At 39.3% G+C, this 21,581-nt stretch overlaps 1 protein-coding gene across 9 annotated transcripts in view; it reads right to left on the reverse strand.

Annotated features, from left to right (window-relative positions):
* The window catches only part of LOC136713659 (poly(rC)-binding protein 3), a 180,572-nt gene extending 162,980 nt beyond the window's left edge, over window positions 1–17,592 (reverse strand). For 6 of the 9 annotated variants that reach the window (XM_066690839.1, XM_066690837.1, XM_066690838.1 and 3 more), the window contains exon 1: window positions 17,119–17,592. The gene's annotated coding sequence lies outside the window, so the exon portion shown is untranslated. The remainder of the gene's footprint in view (window positions 1–17,118) is intronic. The other 3 variants (XM_066690844.1, XM_066690843.1, XM_066690842.1) reach the window with 2 other exon arrangements.
* Between the last annotated feature and the right edge of the window lie 3,989 nt (window positions 17,593–21,581).

Genomic DNA, 21,581 nt, shown 5'->3' on the forward strand with positions numbered 1-21,581 from the left:
ACAGCCCTCGCTGACCCTTACTAGTAGATGCTCTATGGTTATGCGTTTTACAGTCCTGCTCTGTCCTCAGTATCCACAGCAGAGAGAACTAATGAGCATGCCCACTCTCTCAGACTCGGCATGACTGAAACCCTGTCAATCGCCGCCTGTGCGTGGCTGAAGATGTCTCCTCTCTCTCCCACAAGGGAAGTGGCTGGATGCTCAGCTCTTCATATAATTTGTGTGCGACAAGATACAAGGTCTCTGCTGCAAATCTGGATTTATCCACCTGTATATGACTATAGGGACCTACTAAGACGAAAATAATTAATTTCTGAAAAGCATACTTCACAAAGAAAATAAATCTGTAACTGTTTATTTAAAAAAAGGTCAACTTTACGTATATTAGCCTACTAAGAAACTTGTATGCTCTGCTATTATAACAAACAATGACAAAATATTACATCTCATGGCTAATTTGTAAGTTGTTACCTTATATTACAAACTGCAAAATTGCACATTAAGTGGAAAGCCTTGTGCCGCTTTTCCTCTAAACATTTTCATCAAGTGGAAAACAAATTAAGATATTTAATTGAAACAGCTCAGCATGTGCTTCCGTATGAAGACTAACGCAGAGCAAGTACACTTTAATGCATAACTGAAACATTTTTACAGTGAATAATGCACAGTACACTCTTACAGAATGAACTGTGTCCAATCATGCTTTTGTTCAGCTAAAATAAAAACTGTTTTAAAAAATAATAATACAGAAAACAAATCATAGATTCAAATTCTGTAGAAAAGAGCTGTGTTGCATTGTGCGATTCTCCTCAACCCTGTTTGGCTGAGTCAGGTCCTTGAAACAGAGAATTACCTCTAGGTCAAATGTCACTGACAAGGGCTTCCAATATACAAGTAGATAACTACATTAATAAATTATGCTCAACCTCAAATTCAAGATTTTTGTGAACCAGGCACAAATTAACGATTACCAGGGCAGTGCTTTAAACACAGTGATTGCCTACCTGCAAAACAGCAGCAAGAGAAACAGCAATCTTGTGCCTGTAAGAAACCTCCCCTGCTGTCATGAGCACACTAACACAACCACAACACAGCAGCCACCCAGACTCAAGGGCCACAACTATATATCTATCTATTTGAGTTCCTCCTGTTCTCTGAAAAGTAAAATAAAATAAAATAAACCAGACCCTCTAACTTCAAAGGGCACTCTGTTTAAAACGCTACATTCACCCTCCAGATTCCTAACAGATATTGATTCTGTCCAGAAGTAGAGAAAGCGTAATGGCTTTATCATTCTTTCGTGACTGCGGTTCATATCAGAAGAATAAAAACAGTAAGTAGTGAAAGAAAAAAGAAGGAAAAAGCAATCGTTTTAGAATCCAACGGATATCTTCTTGTCCTCTTTCTTTTGCTTGATGGGCCTAGCGCCTATCAGTCCACTGCATGCCAACTGTGCAGCTATCTTTATAGATTATAAAGTCCATTAATCCCTTTCCAAATACATTAAATCTCTCATTATATCATTAACATCAAATGTATATTCACATTGCAAAACCCTGCTCTAGTTTGATATTTAATTTCACAGATCTAGCTCAGACTGACTCACACAACAGGAAATGGCTTCATTTAGTCTTATATATAGGGTTCTGATTGATTTTTGAACAATCAATTCCAAAATATATCCAACAAAATCCACAGATATTTACCGAATACAAATGTGAGTTTTAAAAGACCATTTCATCTCATATGTTAGCTCATATATGCTACGACTGCCTGCCATGGTTCAGAAAGACTGTGCTGTAGCAGGGGGAGTCAAGGCCAGTGTGATACAATCAGTGTGGTAATTCAAAGTATTGTCTGCTTTCTTTCTTTAAGACACTTCAGGAGAGAAAGAAAACAAAACAAGGTAATATGGAGACAGTAAAGAAAAGTGTCCAGTGTCCTCCAACTTCCCCCTCCCAGCATTAACAGCATTGTTGCATAAGCCCCCGTTCCCTCGGATATGCCAGCATAATATCGGCCTATCCCGGCATTGACCCTAAATGGCAACCGCCCCTAATAATGATGCAGATTATAAACAGCAGGGGGGGTGTATTCCACAGGGGATGCTGCCCAGATGGGCTCAGCTGGGCCAAAATATTCCTGTTGCCTTCCAAGCCCTGCTGCACACGAGCAACAACGGTCAGCCCTGAAAATAAACACCCTAGTGAATCAGTATCGAACGTTACAATACGACCACTAGTTCTACAACTACTGTTACTCCTGCTGATATCCATAGTAATAATAATCGTACTGTGTTCTTCCTGTTATTACGAAGAGAGGCTGTGCCAATACCAGTACACTACTAAGAGTGGCACGAACGCAGAGCATTCCTGGAGGCCGGCAGCAAGGAGAGCACATCAAGCGCGTATCTTGTGCACCTCCTGTCTGATCTCCTCCTCAGTGGAGCTTCCCCGAGCCCTCAAACCCTTTCTGGAGGGATGTGGCCCACAACTTGCGGTCTGCTAATTACACACAAGATGACAGGAAATGGCACCACACTACACAGGGAGTATTATTGGGTACTGCGCCATATGGTGTGCTAAATCCATAGCTATTTCTGGTTGCTGCTTTTTAAAGTATAAAGATTTATTTTATGTTTTAGAAATTAATAAATAAATATAGCTGCCACTAGCTGCCTGCAATTAATTAGCACAGTGCAGCCAGAGGCTTTCTCGCAGTATAATGCCGCCGGGCACAGAAAGCCAGTTATCCTGGGAAGGGTGCCATGGTGCCAAGATGAAAAGACACAGTGATCCACCGCAGGCTGGAAAAGGCACAGCAACGTTGGCCGAAGCTCTGGGAGCCTCATCTACATCAATGCTGACCGTCCGCCAGCGGCAGGCTGTCCACTGCACCGTCGAGCCCTTCTCTGGGAGGACTGGCCCCAGCTAGACCAACAAGAAAGAGACATGCTTTGGAGCACAGCGAAGATGAGCTTAATTAATTTTCTATTCATCATGAGAAGAAAAAGAAATGATGTATTTGACAGATGCTGCACAGATGCCAAACCAACAAAAATCAGGTGCTCTGCTCTCAACAATTTTAATATATATAAAACATTTTTAGGTGATTCAAAGTACCATCTAACACCCAGGATTTATGAAGCATTTAATAAGAACAAGACATGCAATAGTCTGAGCAGGAGAATTGAGCAAAAGATCATCACATTTAAGAATGGCCTGGATCTTAAACACCCATAAATTAAGAATATAAATAAATTGAATCCAACACAAGAAACCAAGTCTGTTTACAATAATTGTGTGTATAAATGTATCGCTATTGCTCTATTTAACCACCTCACCAAAACGATAACTAGCAGAGAAGACACAATACTGATACGGGATTGCAAGGCTTCTTCTGCATTGCGTTTTATGACAACCTGCAAAATTATTTATCTTTTGTCAGCTGTCACAACAGTGAACCTCAGAGAAATACAGGGAGCTGTGGGACAAGTTCTAAATCTTGCTTTTTATAAGCGAATCTGAGTAATCATGTTCTATGCCTTATTGATTTATTGATCTGCCATCTGTAGAAGCCTTGGCAAACCAGAGCTCACATAAATTTCAGTATTTGCAGTATAGCAATTTGTAAGCCATTGCTATCTGAATATTACACATAAGATTGTGCGTTGATGTTGTTTCCTGTTTCCCTGTGAAATAGGGAGGAAAGATCATACGTTTTTATCTTGTTCAGAGAGTATGCATTGAATAATGGTTCTGGTGTCTTGTGGACTTTCCTAATTCCCCCACAATGCAATTAATGATCTATCTGTTAAATAAATTCATCTTAAAGTCGTCACTGTTTTTTATTATGTCAATTATGACTTTTTGGGGGGTGGGGGGTGGAAAAAGGATTACAATCTGCACAGTTTTCCTTATTTTTTCTTACATTTTTTAAAAATATATTCTTTAAATAACCAGTACTACAGGTTTGTTTTAGAATCAAATCAGTTCAAGACAAATCAGTCTTTGCAGCAACAAAAAGATGATTTGACAAGATTATTTGTTTAGAAAAATGCAGGAATTTTCATTACCGTTACACCCAGGAATATAAGACAAAATCAAATGCACTGAAAATAACAGCTTTTCAATTTTCCTCTTTTCAAGCGAACATTGAGAAATCCCCGCAGAAGGTTCAGATTACCAAAAAAAAAACATATAAATACCTGACAACTACAGGAAGGCATGTTTTAACCTTAAGTAAAGCTGAGGCTTCCTTCACAACAGCTTTGATAAGGCAATCAGTTAACACTGTGGTTTTTAATCAGTGGAGGTCTTTTACCCTCTGGAGGCTCAACTGGGGAGAATTAGATTAGTTTCCTCCATTTCTCACAGTCAATTGCACTCAAGTCAGAAGGCATGTCTTCAGTCATACCACCTCGGAGTCTGATCTTGTCAGCCCTCGGAAGCCAGGCAGTGTCAGAGACGGCAGTGACGGGGAGGCGGGGGGGGGTGTGTGTCGGGATGGGGGTGGGGATTGGGGGGAGAGCTATCTCTGCTGGATCCTTCAAAACCAAAGCTCAATTTACACTAGTCACCAGTCAGTTTGAATTTGATTGACCCTAGGGGTGGTCGATGCTTCAAAAAGTATATCACAATATTTTGGATGCCACAGGTGATATACGATGTATGTATCACTGTAGTCTAACATTTTGATCATGTTTTTTGTCATTGTCGTACTGGTACATACTGGTGGATGGTGCAGAAGATGGTTAGCACTCATGATTTGGTCATTTTTATCACGTTCAAACACAGCCACTTTCTTCAGACTGTCTAGGCCAAAATGACCCAACCTAAAGAAGCACAGGGCTCAAATATCAGGCTACTGACAGGATCACTCTTATCGAACGCTGAATGTAGGCCAGCCAATTGACATTGGAAATCGATACCCGGAGATGGAGATCGCAAACTCCCAAGACTCCAGAGTTAGAGCATGTTTGGAAATAGCCAAGCAGAAGCTTAAAGGAGCTCCTAACTCTACAGACAACATTGTCACATTGATGTTCAGTTCCTTCTTGTGATGGTTTTACGTTGTCCGTGCGTTGGTTATTGGGACTTAAAAATACAAATATTTAAACCATTTATCAGAACAATACGCAGGCTTGTTATCAGAGGAAACACATTTTGAATGCTGTATTGTATTATATTCTACAAAGGTTGGGGTTGGAGAATAATACATAATTTGCACTGTAAATGTAAGACATTACACAGAGAATCAGATTTGCTAATTCATTATTTATTCCACACGTTGCCATTTGATTTTAAAAGAATACCTCTTAAAAGGTCTGCAGCTCATCAGTGCCGTAGTACGAAGTGCGGGGAGTCGGGAGCATTTGCATACTTATTAAAGTTTCAGTACAATACATAACTAACAACGTTTATTGAAAACAAATGGGAGCACGGCAAGTGAGCATTGATATTTTTGGCAGTATGTGTTCATACTGGAATAAATAAAACCATTTCTCCAGGAACAGTGAGGAAACCCAAATCAGGCCCTTTGCAACCTAATGAGTGCCCTAATTGACTCTCCCTGCCACGACTGAACAGCATCTCCCTCTTATTTATTAATATAAAAATTCAGCTCACCTGTGAACGCCAGCCCCGGCCGAAATTAGAATCTATCAAAAGGAATTTATTTTTCCAAAGGCAGAAATAACTATGCATTAGTGTATTGCTTCTTCCCCTGAAATGTGGAACATTGCATATCAATAGCTTCGCAAATGATCAAGAAAGCAATTTGCATTCTAAAGCCAATCTCCAAACTGCAAGCTGTGCCATGCGCTGGCATACCACTTTGTCTGTTAAAAAAAAAAAAAAAGACAGAAACCATTAATTACATTCAATACAAGTGTGTTTCACCATTTTGGACTAGCTTAAAGTCATTCAACTTCAAATCTCAATTCAACAGAATTCTGGTGATGAGACGTCCATCCTGGGATTTTAATGGCATTAATTTAATCCATTTTTAAGGGGTGATAACTTACTGAATAACCAAACCTTCTCTTTAAAAAACCCTTGAGCAGCAGAACAGTCTGTAAGCACCAGAGAAGGAATCTGAATACTGTGCACCAATGTACATAACCATGAATCACTACTTCTTTTGGAATATCTTTTATAGCACGAACTTTTTATGGAATACATGGATAAGATTGAGTCATTGAAATTCTTGCCCAAATGTTTCCTTCCCTGCAAATCCTGGGCTGTACAGTTCAGTGAGTGTTGAACATGCGCAGAGAAAAAGAAAGCACTTTGCTGTCTCATGTAAGTCAGTGTGCAATCAAATTACTTTTCAGCATGCGCCGATACTGGGATTAACTCCCTGTGGTGTATACGGCGTGAAGTGGTGGTGTATTAGGTAGCTGAGAATTGAATACCAAATTACAGCTTCGGGAGTAAGAGTATTGTGGGTGAAAAAAATGTGTAAGATCTTTAATATGTAATTTACTAGTGGGGTTATTTAAATTGTAATTTATACCGGCTGCATGTTTGTGCTATACTGTAATTGTTTTTATTTGTTTCTATTCCTATTATGAGTATTTTGCAAGACACTCTGTTGTTGCTTATTCTAATTTAGATTGCTTGTTGCCATGTTAACTAAGCACTCCAAGAAACTCAGCATAAAGACCTCTGCAGTTTGAATTCAAGGAGGCTGTCACAACCTTGAGGAAGGATTTTAAAAGCAATCTTCGTCTTCTAATAATTTGTTTTAATGTATTCTTCTTTTTTTATCTTAAAACAGCTAATCAATCAGGGCGGCATAACTAAAATGAGAGAGTCTGAAAACCACTTGGACCCTGCAACAGGATTTAAAACAAGGACAAAGAAAAAAATAGTTCCAATCCTTTCTTCCCACAGTACCGATTACACCATAACTGTCACCCTTTCATTTTGAATCGTCAATCAATCAACGTCGTCCTGAACCCCTTCCAGAAAACAGTCAAAAAGCAACACTACTTCAACCCAAAATCACGGAAACCCAGTCTCCAATATTAGGTCTGCAGATCTTAGTGGACTTAGTGAATCTTCTATTACAATAGGATTTACCCCAGGCCAGGCAGAGAGAGGCCAGACAGGGAGTTTTATTTAAGATCTGTGGGTGCACGCCGCAAATATCACAGGAAAATGCTGTGCATGACCCGGGGAACAGTTCCATAACAGGACTGAATACAAACAAACACTTGAGCAGGGACCGTATTGTCATTGACAAGGGGGAGAGAAAGCACTAAACCAAAACTAAATGGGAATGACAAAATCTGAAAAATAAAGTTCTGAGCAAATCAGTTTCCATGGCTTATCAATTCATCACGCACTGCGAGGACTGGCCACCCCATCCAAGTGTCAGCTAACCTATTCCACATCCTGCTGGTGAGCAAACAGGTAAAATTGTATAATACGTATATAAAGTAAAAGTATATAATCCTGATTAATCTGGGAAGGGAAAAAAAAACTCTGTTTCTGTGGCTTCAAAATATGGATTAGTCAAGATGTTATTAGTCAAGTTTAGGGCTTTCTTCAGAGGGCATCCCACCCAGCACCTCAGACTGTATACCAGAAGCATTCTTTTGATACACATATAGTCCCTGTATTGGTCTTCCTCCCCTTCATTGCAGGAACATGTGCTCCTACAGCTGACAATCACAGCCACGGCAGTCAGCTCCCACCTATTGTTCTGGATTGAATCACACCAGATGCAGTCTACAGCTGCAGCATATTGGAGTGAAAAGACAGATTGAAGCGAAAGTAGAACATGGATTCAAGTATGCAGAATGTAAGCAGGCAACACCTGGTCAGGGTACCTAAGTTGACACGCAAACACGTGTATAAACCTGCCTACTTTTGGGGCAAATATAGCCAAACGACATCGTCTGCCCCTTTACTGGACGTACTACATTTCTCTTCCATACATAAATACACACAATCCACATTCCTACTACATCACATTGTACAGCATCCCGAGACAATGTGAAACGGTCAGGTGTTTTCAGCAGGAACATTTCCCACACCATCGGTTCCATAGCCAGATTTTACATGAATGAGACATTATTTCAGAAGCAATAAGGGTTGCTTCGGTTGCCAGTGGCACATGTTAAACAGGATTATCACTCTACTATAGCAGCCCACAGTGCCACCGTTTTCCCATCCCTGTCGAGATGCACACCCAAGGCTAGCTCCTTAATTAGTGCCGCAGATGCAATATCCTGTGCTCCTGCAAAACATTACTCTCGGCAACGACTGCATCTCCAGCCGCCATTGCCCTCCTCCTCCCCCCCTACCTACATGCCACGTTTCTCTATCAGGTCGGAAAGTGGCCACATCAATTATTTAAACAATTGCGAAAGGCTGTTCGAATTAAAGTGCAGCCACGTCATCTGTGGAATCATAACCATAATCTGTCTCCTGTCTGTACCTTGTCCTTCAAAGGAACAAAAAAAAATTAAAGCAGCATATAATTAATTAAAACTTGGTGCATTAAGCTAATGGACTCCATAACTGCATTGCTGTATGTCTTTCCCTGTCAAGCTTGTTTCATTGCACTGTTTATAACACATACACATCTGTGCTGGTACAATCACCCAAAACATTTCAATAATAGAATCTCGGTCATTGAAATTCTTGCCACATTGTCTAGTGGCACATAAGCTCTACCCCACAAAGTGTCCGCTCCCAATCTTTAATTAAATAAACGCAATTTAATTTGAATGTGTCACAGGGTACCGTGGCTCATTCCCTGACACGAAGGACAAGAGGAATGGCAATTCCCTTCGTCACACCTTGCGCGTCCATACATCACTCTAATGGCCCAGCGCAATTAAAGACCCAATTTAGCAAAATAAATGTCCTGAAAGGCGGCTGGATATATTTACAGGCTCTTTACATGACAAGCACTTAACTCTCCTCAAACCCGACTTCTGTTTATTTAAGGCGTAAGTCCTCCACTGCAGCAACTATTTGAGTAATTATGACTGTTGAGCACATATAGAGAGAATATCAAATTCACCAGAAAGGGTGCTGTGCTGGGGCTGGGGGGTGGTATTGGCAAGTTAAAAAATAGAAGAAGCAAACTGTAGAAATGTATTTTATTCAGACAATATTCACAAAGAATACAGCACAGAGCAATAACTCACTAGTTTTCAGGAGGTGTGTGGGGGGACTGGCTGCTTTTATGTTTGTTTGTTTTGGTCATTCATCCTGATATTCCCTCCTGACATATAAACCATCTGTATACCTTGGGCTTTCTCTGGACTCCTTTCCTTGGCTCTGGTGGGAGAGCCCAGATTACTATTGATTTGCCAGTTTGAAGCTTACTGCTATCACTTGCCCTATATCCTATAAAATCTTCCTATAAAGCAAATAGTAAGGGATAATGTTAGTGGCACATGTCACTAACATAATCCCTTAATGTTTGCTTGATGCATTGTAACTGCAGACACTAAAAGCAATTATAGAAATTAAATTAAAACTAATTCATTATTCATTTTAAATAAATCAATACATAGATTCTCACATTGCTTTTTTTTCCTGCATGAAGGTGAATTACTAAATTTTACATAACACTCAGATGTAGAAAATGCAATTAATTATGAATTAGAAAATGAAGTGCAGAGGCTTGGGCAGTAATACTTCCAAACCACATCACAGAATTCTGTATCTGAGAGCACAGAAGCACGCCTAGTCTAGGTTTAAGTCTAGTGGTGTAAATCCATCTATATTTCAAACATTACAGGACACACGAATGGAGAAAGAGAGGAGAAATTATGAAAAAAATAGAATCTATCATCACTAGGATTCTTAAAAGAGAAATGAACTCTCACAGGACCCAGCTTACTTAAAACGATACTATTTCAATTTGTATTACTTATGGGTTTTTTCTTCTGCGATGATGGAAAGAGTAGACAGTAATAAAGTAGAGCTGGAACTAAGCAAGGCTTGTGTTAGTCCTGTATCGACAGAGTTGCTGCATTCGGGTAGCAAATTTGAAAAGCAATACATCATTTTTAACACTCAGGGTCCACTTCATGTAGCGTCACTGACTAAATGCATTTACATCGCTGTTCCAGGTTACTTAATAGGAAAAATAAATAAATAAGCCCAGTTGGCAGTTAATTCAACTACAGTAGATTGTTCAAATACAAATGTAATACTGATAGTGGGCAGGAAATTGGGTCATGGTTGACTTGCTTGGAATCACTAAAGCTCTTCCAGCTGTCAATCAGTCGGAACCGCCTGGCTGTGAAATACTTGTGCATTATCTTAAGGAGGGAGGTACAGAATCTGCTCTTTTTGTGGTGATTCAATTCATAGCCCCTTGTACAGCAGGCGCATGCTTCTCTAGGAGTTAAATGTTAAAAAGTCCACCACTTTACACTGCATTTTCAGCAATTCACATTACTCATTTTGGCTGTCAGAATATAAAAATAACCAATTCATGTTATTTTTTTGCTTTAAATAACCTTTTATAAGCAGGTCCACATGCTTTGGCAGAATGTGTATTGTTTGTTAGCAATTTCCTGTCAGCTAACTGTGAAGGAAAAACAGTGAATCGAGGGGCGATTTTGAGGACAATGTGTGGAATATATCAGAGCCAATTGTCTTTTTTTCCCCCACACCATATGAATCCAATATGTAAAAAGAAATTAAACCGTTTTCAGTTCCATTTTCCATTCAAGCGTAACAAAAAGAGTGATGCTGTGATTTACAATGTGCAACATTCCTCCGTTGCCTTTCACAAAGAATCAGATTTTTCCTTTTCTTATCCCCGTAATTAGAATAATGTACTTGAAGTTGCATCCGACGTCTGCTTAATTAGATGTTAACAGTGCTGCTGTCATTATAAGATGGCCATGTGTTCAACTGATATTTAGCAAAGGACGTACAAACCACACACACGACAATGGTCTCTGCTGTTACAATATTTATTAGGTTTCTCGTCTTGAGCTCCCAGTTTCATTGCAAATGCATGTGCAGCAAGGGTGACAGGGAGGAAATAGGTTTATTTCATAGACAGGTTTTAAGAAAACAATGATTATCAATGATGGCCTTCCAAAATGTTGCTAAATTATTATATAGTGTGGAACTTTATTCCATAAATAAATAAATACATAAAATGGACAAAATACATCATGACCATTAACATAATAATCAATTCAACTGTATTCAAGTCTGTTCACTTGTAAAGGAGCACAATGAGAACATAGCTCCCATGCCAACAAAATGACGACAGAATTAATGAATATTTCAATAAAAGCCAAGCCTCCTTGTAATGAATGCCGCAGGATATTTAATCTAGAAATGCACTGTATTTCCGCTCTCTACTGAGCAATGCACCTACTGCTCCAGCCCCACACAGGTCAGATTCACAGTCACTTCAGTGCCGTCTCCGAAGAAAATCGCATCCCTCAGGTCTTCCCATCCAGCTGCAATAAGAAGTGCCCTTCCTCTAATGTGACGAGGTCATTGTGTAAGACATCACAACTTAATCTAGTTCCAAGTGTCACATTCATGTTTTCAGTTGTATTTTATATTCACTCAAGGCTTAAGTAATTTCTGGATGATAAAGCAATTGCTCAAGGAAGAGGTGTATAGCTTTAATCTGCTAGAAAAACTCATTTACAAAACACATTACACAGGACAATCTCCAGTACATATCATAACTAACCATACAGAGATACATAATTACTGATATTAAAGCAATCATATTTAGCTTTACTTTCATTTGCAATTACACTGGTTTTATTTGGGTATCCTGAAGACTAAAAGGATTTTTTTTTCCCCACTACCAGCATCAGATACTTTGCATTTCCTGCTTGGCAATACTTTGTCGAAGGCATGTTCGGAGCGTTGACGTAAATTATCCATGTCTGTTCACTGCCTTCCTCCATGTCAAAGCAATATATCCTGTCTAACACATCAAAAAAGCACACCATGTGGACACGTTCACTCCCGTCCTTTGCCTCCATCACTCTGCTGCGAAGACGGTTTGCCTGTGAATCACTCATGCATGTCTCAGCCACAACCTGCATCAGCAGAGAGGATTATAAATGATGTATTCAGACCAGCTCCGGAGGCAATAGACGCATTAAAAAGTGGTCTCGCATTTTCTTTTAGCTCATTTCTTCTTCTTCTTTAAAAGTCGTATCACACTAGTGGAAAGGTTTTTGCACAAATGCAGCCACTGCGGTGAACGTCCAGGATGTCTTGAGGGGCCCCCTCTTTGTCTCAGAGCTGTCATATTTAGGAGAATGCTGTCCTCTGTCCACAATCACATTTTAATTCAGTCGGCGCGACACAGCGAGGTTTTCATGGCAGTGTAGGACTACAGTTTACTATAGTTCCTTTGAGAGATGCAATGAAATTCTGTTTCTGGACTGCAACAGTCTGGCAGTCAGTTGTAAAAGTACAGTAGGCAGATCAAATCATCCCAGCCTGACTAACTAAGAGTCAATTTTATATTTCTACATCCTGAGGCAAACAGAAAGCCCTTTTCTATCAAAAAACCTTTAACTTTTAACAGTCGACAGTGGCTTTTTAAATACTTGAAAAGCTACATCAGGAATTTGATTTTGCAAAACCCGGTGTAAATAATTGCTTTATAGCTTACTTAGCAGAAATAAAATACAAACTTAACACAAAGTATAGATAAATATATAACAGCATGGCCCAGGTTACAACTAATCAAGCGTATTAAATTTTGCTTAGAAAAAACCCTGCGCGTTTGAATTTAGGTAATTCTCTGGAACGTTCTCGGTTTTAAATTGTCAGATACTCAAAATCCTCTGATACAAATACTTTTTATTTTCAGTCAGCTTCTCGATATGCAACCATTTGCTTTTGCTTCAGTACTTCCAGGCATGTATACAGTAAGGTTAATTTAAAAATTATAATCTGTAAATGAGTGCTTTTTACAAATAATTTTCAATCAAATAAACAGAAAATCTGAAAATCTATTAATTTACCAGGGTGCGGGCTAAAATACATATCACAGCAGGTATTAGTTCAAGAGTAATGCGACTGTGAATTTGACAAAATAACTGGATGTAGGTAATGGGAGATATATCATGTTTATGCATGGGTACGTTCTGTAAAACAGTACAGACACATCTGGGTAAATTAAATCATTTATAAAATGTGTTTCTTACACAGACAGGAGCGTTCGAGGGAGAGGGAGACAGGCACACACGCACACACGCACATGCAGCGCCGAGAGGTTTAAGAAATGCAGAATTACAACTTCTGTGGGAAGAAAGGTGCACTTCACTCCAAAGATAATTTGTGCGTCGGTCTGGAGAGACACAGCTAAAGAGGGAACGGTCCCTGAGCAGAGGCACGACTGCAGCACTGGAGCAAACCTGTGCAGTCGACCATGCCATCCCTCCCCGTGCTGTACCCCCTCACTCTGACAGCACTGTGACAGCAGCACAAGACTCAAGTCATGGGAGCAGCCATAGCCCTCATGTCAATCAGCCTGCAATGTCACTCTCTTGCTAATATAAGTTTATACTATATAAATATACATACCCACATGAAGGCCGGTCCTCTGTTTAGTTATATTACTTCATTAACTCTATACTTAGCTATACTACTTATTATTAATATCATAGATAAACAAGTAAAGATAGTGTGTTCTGCAATTTACTATTCATGAAAAAACTAATTAACTAATTAATCTCCAAGTAGCATCAGGGGGTACAGCTGGTGCCAAAACCATTTTTCACAAACCTTTACTACATAGAAAATTCCCTGCAGAGTTTCCCCACTACCTTGGTTTACCCAAAACATTGCCTTAGGTTACAACACCCTGAAAAATGGCCTTCCAATCTTAAAAATGTCACCCGTTTGAAAAAAAACATGAAATGCTAACAGCAGTTCCGCGCGAGAGATATTTAAAGATTTAACTGAATGCAAAGGCTTGAAGTTGACGGCTCAGCGTGGCTGCTCTGTGCTGATGCCTGCTGACACCTCGCTGTCACAGCGCTGCTGCTGGGATCACTGGGATGCTTTGTGTTGCTGGTACCACAGTCATAGCAATGCTCCATGTTGTTGCCAGCACAACACTGCAGTCAGGACGGCTGCTAATAATTCCTTCCTGTCTAAAACAGGTGCCAGACGATCAAAGAGGGGCCGATTTCAACACAGAGCAGCACAGAGAACCTGAGCAATGATTGCAGGAATGAAAACAATGTATGCATCTTTGGGCTACTGCAAATTTAGGAAATGAAGCTATCTATGCTTGTGAAAAACAGCTTATGTGTTCTGCTTTTTCAAGCGTGCACTTTTTGTAAGAAATCTGAGGTTTTACACAAGGGTGGTACTTCTGAATTACTGTATAAGGCTGTAATAACTGTACATTACATGACCGTGTTCAAGAAAACATGCAGCTCTTCAATGTGCTTCTTGTTTTATATGCATATGTTTTATGTGCATAGGAACTGAAATAGGAACAAAGAACCATAGAAAATGATATTAATGTATGTCTCCTGCCACAGTTCAACTGGTAGTAGGTTCATGCTAACTTTGAAAAGTCCAAAAGCTGTTCTTTATTCCCAATATAGCTTTAACCAAATATAATTATAAAACTATAGTATTAATATATGGTATTAATATGTGATATTAATATATCATGATTATTATTCATAATAATATTTTCACTGGTAATACTGGTGGACACTCATAAATGCTGAAATATTGCAGTAATGATATTAACTTAATTGTATAATCATCTGAGTATTATTATTTGTATTATTATTATTAGTAGTAGTAGTAGTAGTAGTAGTAGTACTAGAAGTATAGAGAAGATAAAAACCTCCTAGGCACTGTTGGTTGAATAGCTGCTAATACAGAAATACAGGAACACCAAACTTCCAAAGGAGTACATTTTGAGTAACTTTAAATGAAAGCACATGGTACAGAAACGTACACGTTGGTTGTTAACAACATTATATTGCACTTTACAAACTCAGCTATAACCACTATTATTGATACCTTTAATGTTCACTGAAACTGAGAAAATGAAAAATTATCCAAGTTCTCCTAGTCTGTCACATGCCCAATGAACTGCCATGACTAAAGCTCATGGAAACTGTGTGTATACATACAGGACACTATTCAGATTGTTTCTAGCAAATTAAAATGCACAGCCATATTTAACAGTTACAATTGATAACACCTGCAACAACTTGTTTAAACAGCACTGAGACTAAATCAAATTATCCAATTCACCTGGAAAGAGAAAAAAGGGACTTGTTCACATTCATTCAAGTTTTATTTGTTGGCACAGATCAACCTGAATCTTGTTATTCATTTTTCTCCAAATAGTAATTTCCCTGTTTGCTAAATCACAATAACCTGGCAATCTAACAACACTAAGAATTATATCTTAAAAACTGCACCCCATTCAGTCACTTAACTCCTTATAGTAAACAGTCTACATAATCACAATCTGTACCTTTCTTTTTCTGTATATGCACAACTGTATCATACCGTATGCATTTATAGCCATCCTGAACATTTTCAAATACTACTGCATCTCATGCTCTGATCCAAATGTAGGTAGGACAGTGGTTTTCAAACCGGTCCTGGAGTACCCCCTGCCCTGCTAGTTTTTGTTCCAACCTAGGTCTTAATTGCTTAATTGAATCCTTAATAGAACTAACAAAGCAATATATTGTTAATTAAATAATTAAGACCTCAGTTGGAACAAAAACCAGCAGGGCAGGGGGTACTCCAGGACTGGTTTGAAAACTACTGAGGTAGGACAATTATATTTTTAGTTTATAGTCCAGTGTTTTTTTTTTTTTTTAACATGCTCTGGTGTCTATTTGAGACATATAAAACTATGTTGTGTACTTCTTCATTCTTCAACGTACATTGCTTTATAAATAATAATAATAATTATTATTATTATTATTATATGGTAAAAATATCTTAAAGCAATCTGGCTATAGAGAATTCAACTTTATATCTCGATACATTTTACTTTTAACTTGACACTATTGCAAGCTGTTCAAAATAAATTAGTAGTGTGTTTAAAAGTGTGTAAAAGAATAAAGTCAAAAAATAAAGAAACGACCATTTACTGACACTACTGGAGTTAATAAATGCAATCACAACTGTTTTCGTTTGGCTGTGGCAAGCATTGACCGTGTCCCTTACACTGTTAGGAAGTCAGAAGAAAACTACATACCAATCATTCACATCCTTACAAGCACTGATTTGATTTGATTGATTGATTGATTGCTAAACCTACATTTACTCTGTTAAAGTAGCAATCCCCCACCACACCAATTACCTGCAATATATCCTCTAATACAAACAATGACAAACCAGCAAGTAGTTAAAAAGCATTCAAATAAGCCACCGATATTCAATGAATGCATGAATAAGAGCACGCTGGGTTGTTTGCACGTCATGGTGGCACAATCTCTCTCATACTCCAAATCCTGACAGCTCCTGGGGCCACAGCTGCCATGGATGCAAACGCCTTTCTATCAGCGCCGGAAAACGTCGCCTAAAATACGTTTGCAATTGCTTGGTGAGTTTTCTGAGTCTCCTAGGAATCACATTCCCTTGGATCTCCGTCGGTCCTGCTGCCAGAGAGGATGAGCTCCTACAGCCGTGAGCCAGCGCAGGGGTCCAACAGGCACAGACCCCAAGACTTGCATTCCCTGTCCTAATCTGTCCATTTCTACCAAGTAGCACACCAGAGCAGACATCCCTCATCCCTCACTGTCTGCACTTTTATTCCAGCACACATGAATAGCCAACTGCAGCTGCGAATTGCGCTAGAAAGATGCGCACTTGCTCAATCCAGGAGTAAGAGCAGTGGCACACTTGAGAGTTTTTCAGCTCCAGTACAAACTCCCTGCAGGGTGGATGGAGAAGGTAAAATGATGCTGAGGCTGCAAACGCAAAGGAAAAAAATAACAAAAAAAAAGGTTGCAAAGACATGAACGGGATTTTTTTTTTTTTTGTACTTTAAACACATCTCCTAGAAAGCCGTTCTACACACACACACACACACACACACACACACACACACACAACACACAAGGAGAAAAAGTGATGAAAAGACAAAACTCACCTTGAAACAGGGGATGTTGGATTGGGATCAAGGAGGAGGGTTTAGCGGAGGTGTGATATTGTTAAAACACAGACACAGGGGTTTGGAAGCGGGAGGGAAAAACGGGGAGATTAAAAAAAAAAGGGGGGGGGTAGAAGTAAGTCAGTCAGTAAAAAAAAAAAAAATGTTCAGGGTTCATGGAGCTACGGGGGGACCAAAATAATAATTACAAATAAAAAAAGGGAAGGAAAAAACAAAAACGAATTGTTGTTTGGTGGCTGTTGTTTATGTTGTTTCCCCAAAAATATGAATCATAGAGAAAGAAAGCAAGAAAAAGGTGTCTATACGATCAGAACACTATAATCCAAAGAAAGCCCGGCGTCTTCCGTGCAGAATAGATCCACCCGCGGCAGGACAGCAAGGCCACCGTGGCGGCAGCAGCAGAGTCCCAGTGCTAGCGTGTCCGATCCCCGCTGCTCCTGCCCGCACTGCCGCTCTCTCCTCCCGTCTCTCTCAACTGGTCCAGAGCCGCCAGCCGCACGGCCACGGCGCGGCACTACACGCTGACGTCACGGGCACCGAACGCAGCCAGCGGGCCCCTGACGTCACGGGCGCCGAGAGCAGTCGCTGCACGGGTCGAGATTGGCGGTTGCGTTCGTGGAGCGCAGGTGTCCGCAGGTCTGCGCAGGTGACCAATGGGATCGGGGGGACTCTGCAGCTCTGCGCAGCACTCAGGAAAACTGCCAGCGGTTAGAAGCAAGTGTGTTTTGAAGACAGTGGTAGACAGCGGTGTAATTTCGAAAAACGACGCTATGATCTCTCTCTCTTCTCTCTCTTATATTTCCCCCCCCTACTTTGTAATAAATTAAGTTATCCAGAGGCAATTCCAGAGGACTTCTACACGTTCAGTATTCAGAGAGCAGGATAAAGGACAATTGTCTATGTATATATTAATTTAAACTACGACCTGAGTTTATTGTACAAATGTAATGGTGCTTTTGGAATATTATAATGATTATTATTAATGTAAATTGGGTATAGAATATTCTCCCAAAATACAGGGTGGCACGAACATACACCTGGGATGAAAGAATGAAGGGTTTCACTATTATATATACTATTATGTTCAGGTACCCATGCAAAATACCCCTCACCTCGCTCACTGTCCCCGGCGAGGGCGGTTTGTCTCTGTCCCCCTCTGCTGGACACATTTCCACTTAACTTGCATAGAGTAATGGTTGTTTTTCTGTGTGCAATCTTTTCAACCCACATTGTTTCAGGATGTTCAATATTGTCTTTCTCTGCCAGCTTTTTAGAGACACCATTCTGCGTAAATGGGTAAACAGTGCCCTGCATGTAAAGAAGTCGTTTTCCATCAGCTGCTTTACCTTGTTTATTTCTCGCTGGCTGGCTGCATACTATTATTAGAAGAGCATTTTACATGGTTCCCTGTTGTTCTATCATTCGCCATGGTAACTGGAGTTTCTGGCAAAAGCAGCTTCAGAAAACACTTCTGAAAAGTAATGGCAAAGAAGGGGGTACTGCCAGTAACCAATGTCCCATTGTTCAATCCCTTGATCCTCACTGACATTTATCTCCTTTTCTTCCTGTAAACTCTGAGGTTCCTTTGTACAAGTGGTTTTTGATTGAATGGTTTAAAACTAATATATCAGCAAATATCTAAACAGAAATGACAACAGAGAATCGTAATAGCAGACATGGGGGAAAATTGATAAAACTGTCTATCAACCTCATAAGAAACCCTGTTGGGTTTATACAGACTTGTCAGACTTACTATTGTTCTAATTTCCCCCTAAGCGGGTTGGGAGTGGTGGATTTACTCATTGTATTACCATATTGCTGACTGTTCCCACTGTATCTGAAAATCAGTTATCTTGCTCATCCTCTGTCCTTAAGATGCACTAGAGATCTGTGGGTTTTGCACATTACTGGGGTCAATATAATTACAGAGCCATTGCATTTATTTGGACAACGTGAAGCAGGCTGAAGTTAGATGTTTCTTGCCTTTTGTTACATTGGTAAACATATTTGAAAAGATCATCAGTTCACACAGCTGCTCTGTGTTTCATAGAGGTTGTGGCACAAAAACATGAAGGCAGAAATGCACTTTCAATACAGAAAGTGTACACTGGAATTCTCTCATCTCTGACAGAGGTAGATGTATGCTTTGGCTGATTTTAGCGAGGTCTTGAAGAGAAGGAAAGGGAATTAGTTTACTGGCGCACAACCTGGGCTCAGTTTGGATAAGGGTTTACATTTTTCTACTGAAGAAGAACACTATTTTAAACTATTAACACAGCAGCCTTTATTTCTAATTGTGTCTTCTCTTAATCATAGTGTAATTGTTTGCATCTTTACATGCATTATTATCAGTAAACAATGTCACTACCGTAAGGTTTACTTTGAGTTACAGCACAAATGTCAAGTCTTTGTGAACATGCAATTACAAGAAACAAGGGATTACTAGAGAAAATGTCTGATACAATGGAATTGAAACATATTGGATAAACAACTTTTTGGTTAGAAACTTTCACTATATGACTACATTATATTAGTAAAACGTATTAATACTTTTCCTTTTATTCCAGTTATAAGGTGATCACTTTCACAGGACATTACAATATTACTAGCATCACTGTGGACGGTTATTAGCTGTGCTCATATTTTATTAATACAGTCCAAAGAACTGGGGTATGCTGTGAAACAGTGAACTGAAGCTTGCAGTGAAATGTCAGGTTTAATTGTCTGCAGGAGAACACTAGCTCTGTAGATGCTGTTCTGCTGCTCAGAGCAGAGGGCAGCGCAAACTCCCGTCCTCCGTCTTCACAGCCCTGCTTCAGGAAACTCACTGTGCACAACTTAGAAACCCTGACATCATTCTTCATTTATTTAACTGGTTTTGATGCCACTCTTGTCGTTGTTATTCTGAGGATCTTCTTTTTTTCTGATTGTTTGAATGCCATTTAGCAGAAACAATATGCAATGCATGCCAAATGTGTGTGTGCATGTGGGAGGGTGTTTATTCTTTTTCTCATTTCAAATGTATTTTTCTTGTCTTTATTTTAAAAGTTAAAGGGTTATAGTGAGGAGTTCCTTGTACCAGATGAATTAAAAATGACAAAGTAGATGTACCAGGAAGGTGGGTGAATAGGTGGCATTCCAGCCCTGGGTGGTGTCTGTTCCCGCCTATGGGTGGAAACTGAAATGGCTGAAATTAATGATCCCAGAATACCAGCATGTTTCCTGTGTGTTTCTAAATAGGTAGGGTTTTTGGTTGCAATTATTCACCTTCATTCCTCTATTTAAAATGATGACACCATTCTGTGAGGATGAGAGTTAATTATAAACAGGAACAAAATGGTGCATGGTAAATCTTTACACAGTCTTTTTAATTATTATTTAAACAATTTCAGTTCAATTAGTTTTCAATTAAAATTATATTGTATGACGTTGTTGCTTATAGGCTTAAGACATACCAGTTAAGTTACCTATTTGCACTCATATCCTGCAGTGTCTGTTAGTTATCAAGTTCTGACGTATGCACCCAAAGACTTAAAACGTTCAATAATGAAGACTTTCTGTGTATGTTTTATTCGTAAAACTGTACAATAATAGGTACCGATTTCTAATGAATGAATGTATGAATCCCACAGGAATAACACATGAATGCCTCATGCTCTCCACTGACTTCTGATGTTGATCACGTATATAAACCCTAATCCCACATACAGCCAGTAAACTTTCCCTAACACTGACCCTAACCTTTGATGCATGTGATTAAGAGTAGAAGTCAGATGAAGTACAAAAGGTATTCATGTGTTATTCCTGTGGTAGTCAAATATCAGTTCATTAACAATTGGTGCCCATTATGCTATATTTTTAAATTGTATATTGCCTTCCTATTGTATTTACATTTTTTCCCTGGGTATGTGTTCCTGACCGTTAATAAGACGGCTTAGGGCTACGCCAGCTCCTCTAGAACAAAAATGTATGTGGTTTCCCCTAAGTGTGAAGCCCTGTTTTCCTGTATAAGCATAATAATACAAACAAAAGTAATCATCCATTTAATTCAGTCTTTTGTGTTTAAGAAAGATGATGCAATTTGTAGGGTATATTTGCGTCTTCTCTTCTGTCTGTTTAAATCTGTTAATCAAACTCTTTGTGCAGCTGAGCAGTGTGATGATTGAACAAGTTCACATCTAGCCAGGAAATCAGGGAGAAACGTGGCTTCACACTGGTGCCACCCAAATGAACTATGCTTTGATCTGCAATTTTCTCCTCATTTTGTTGAAGAACAACACATACATCCACAACTACACAAGAGAATGAAACGTTTAAATAGCACAGCATGTTAGCATTTACTTCTAATTTTGATGTAGGCACATAAGGTGTCTTTCACTGTTCAGGAAACTTGTGTAAATTACAGACTTATAATAAAGTTGGATAGAGAAGCAGTGCTTTAT

The sequence above is a fragment of the Amia ocellicauda genome, chromosome 18 (genome assembly GCF_036373705.1).
Source record: "Amia ocellicauda isolate fAmiCal2 chromosome 18, fAmiCal2.hap1, whole genome shotgun sequence".
In the NCBI taxonomy this organism is placed as follows: domain Eukaryota; kingdom Metazoa; phylum Chordata; class Actinopteri; order Amiiformes; family Amiidae; genus Amia; species Amia ocellicauda.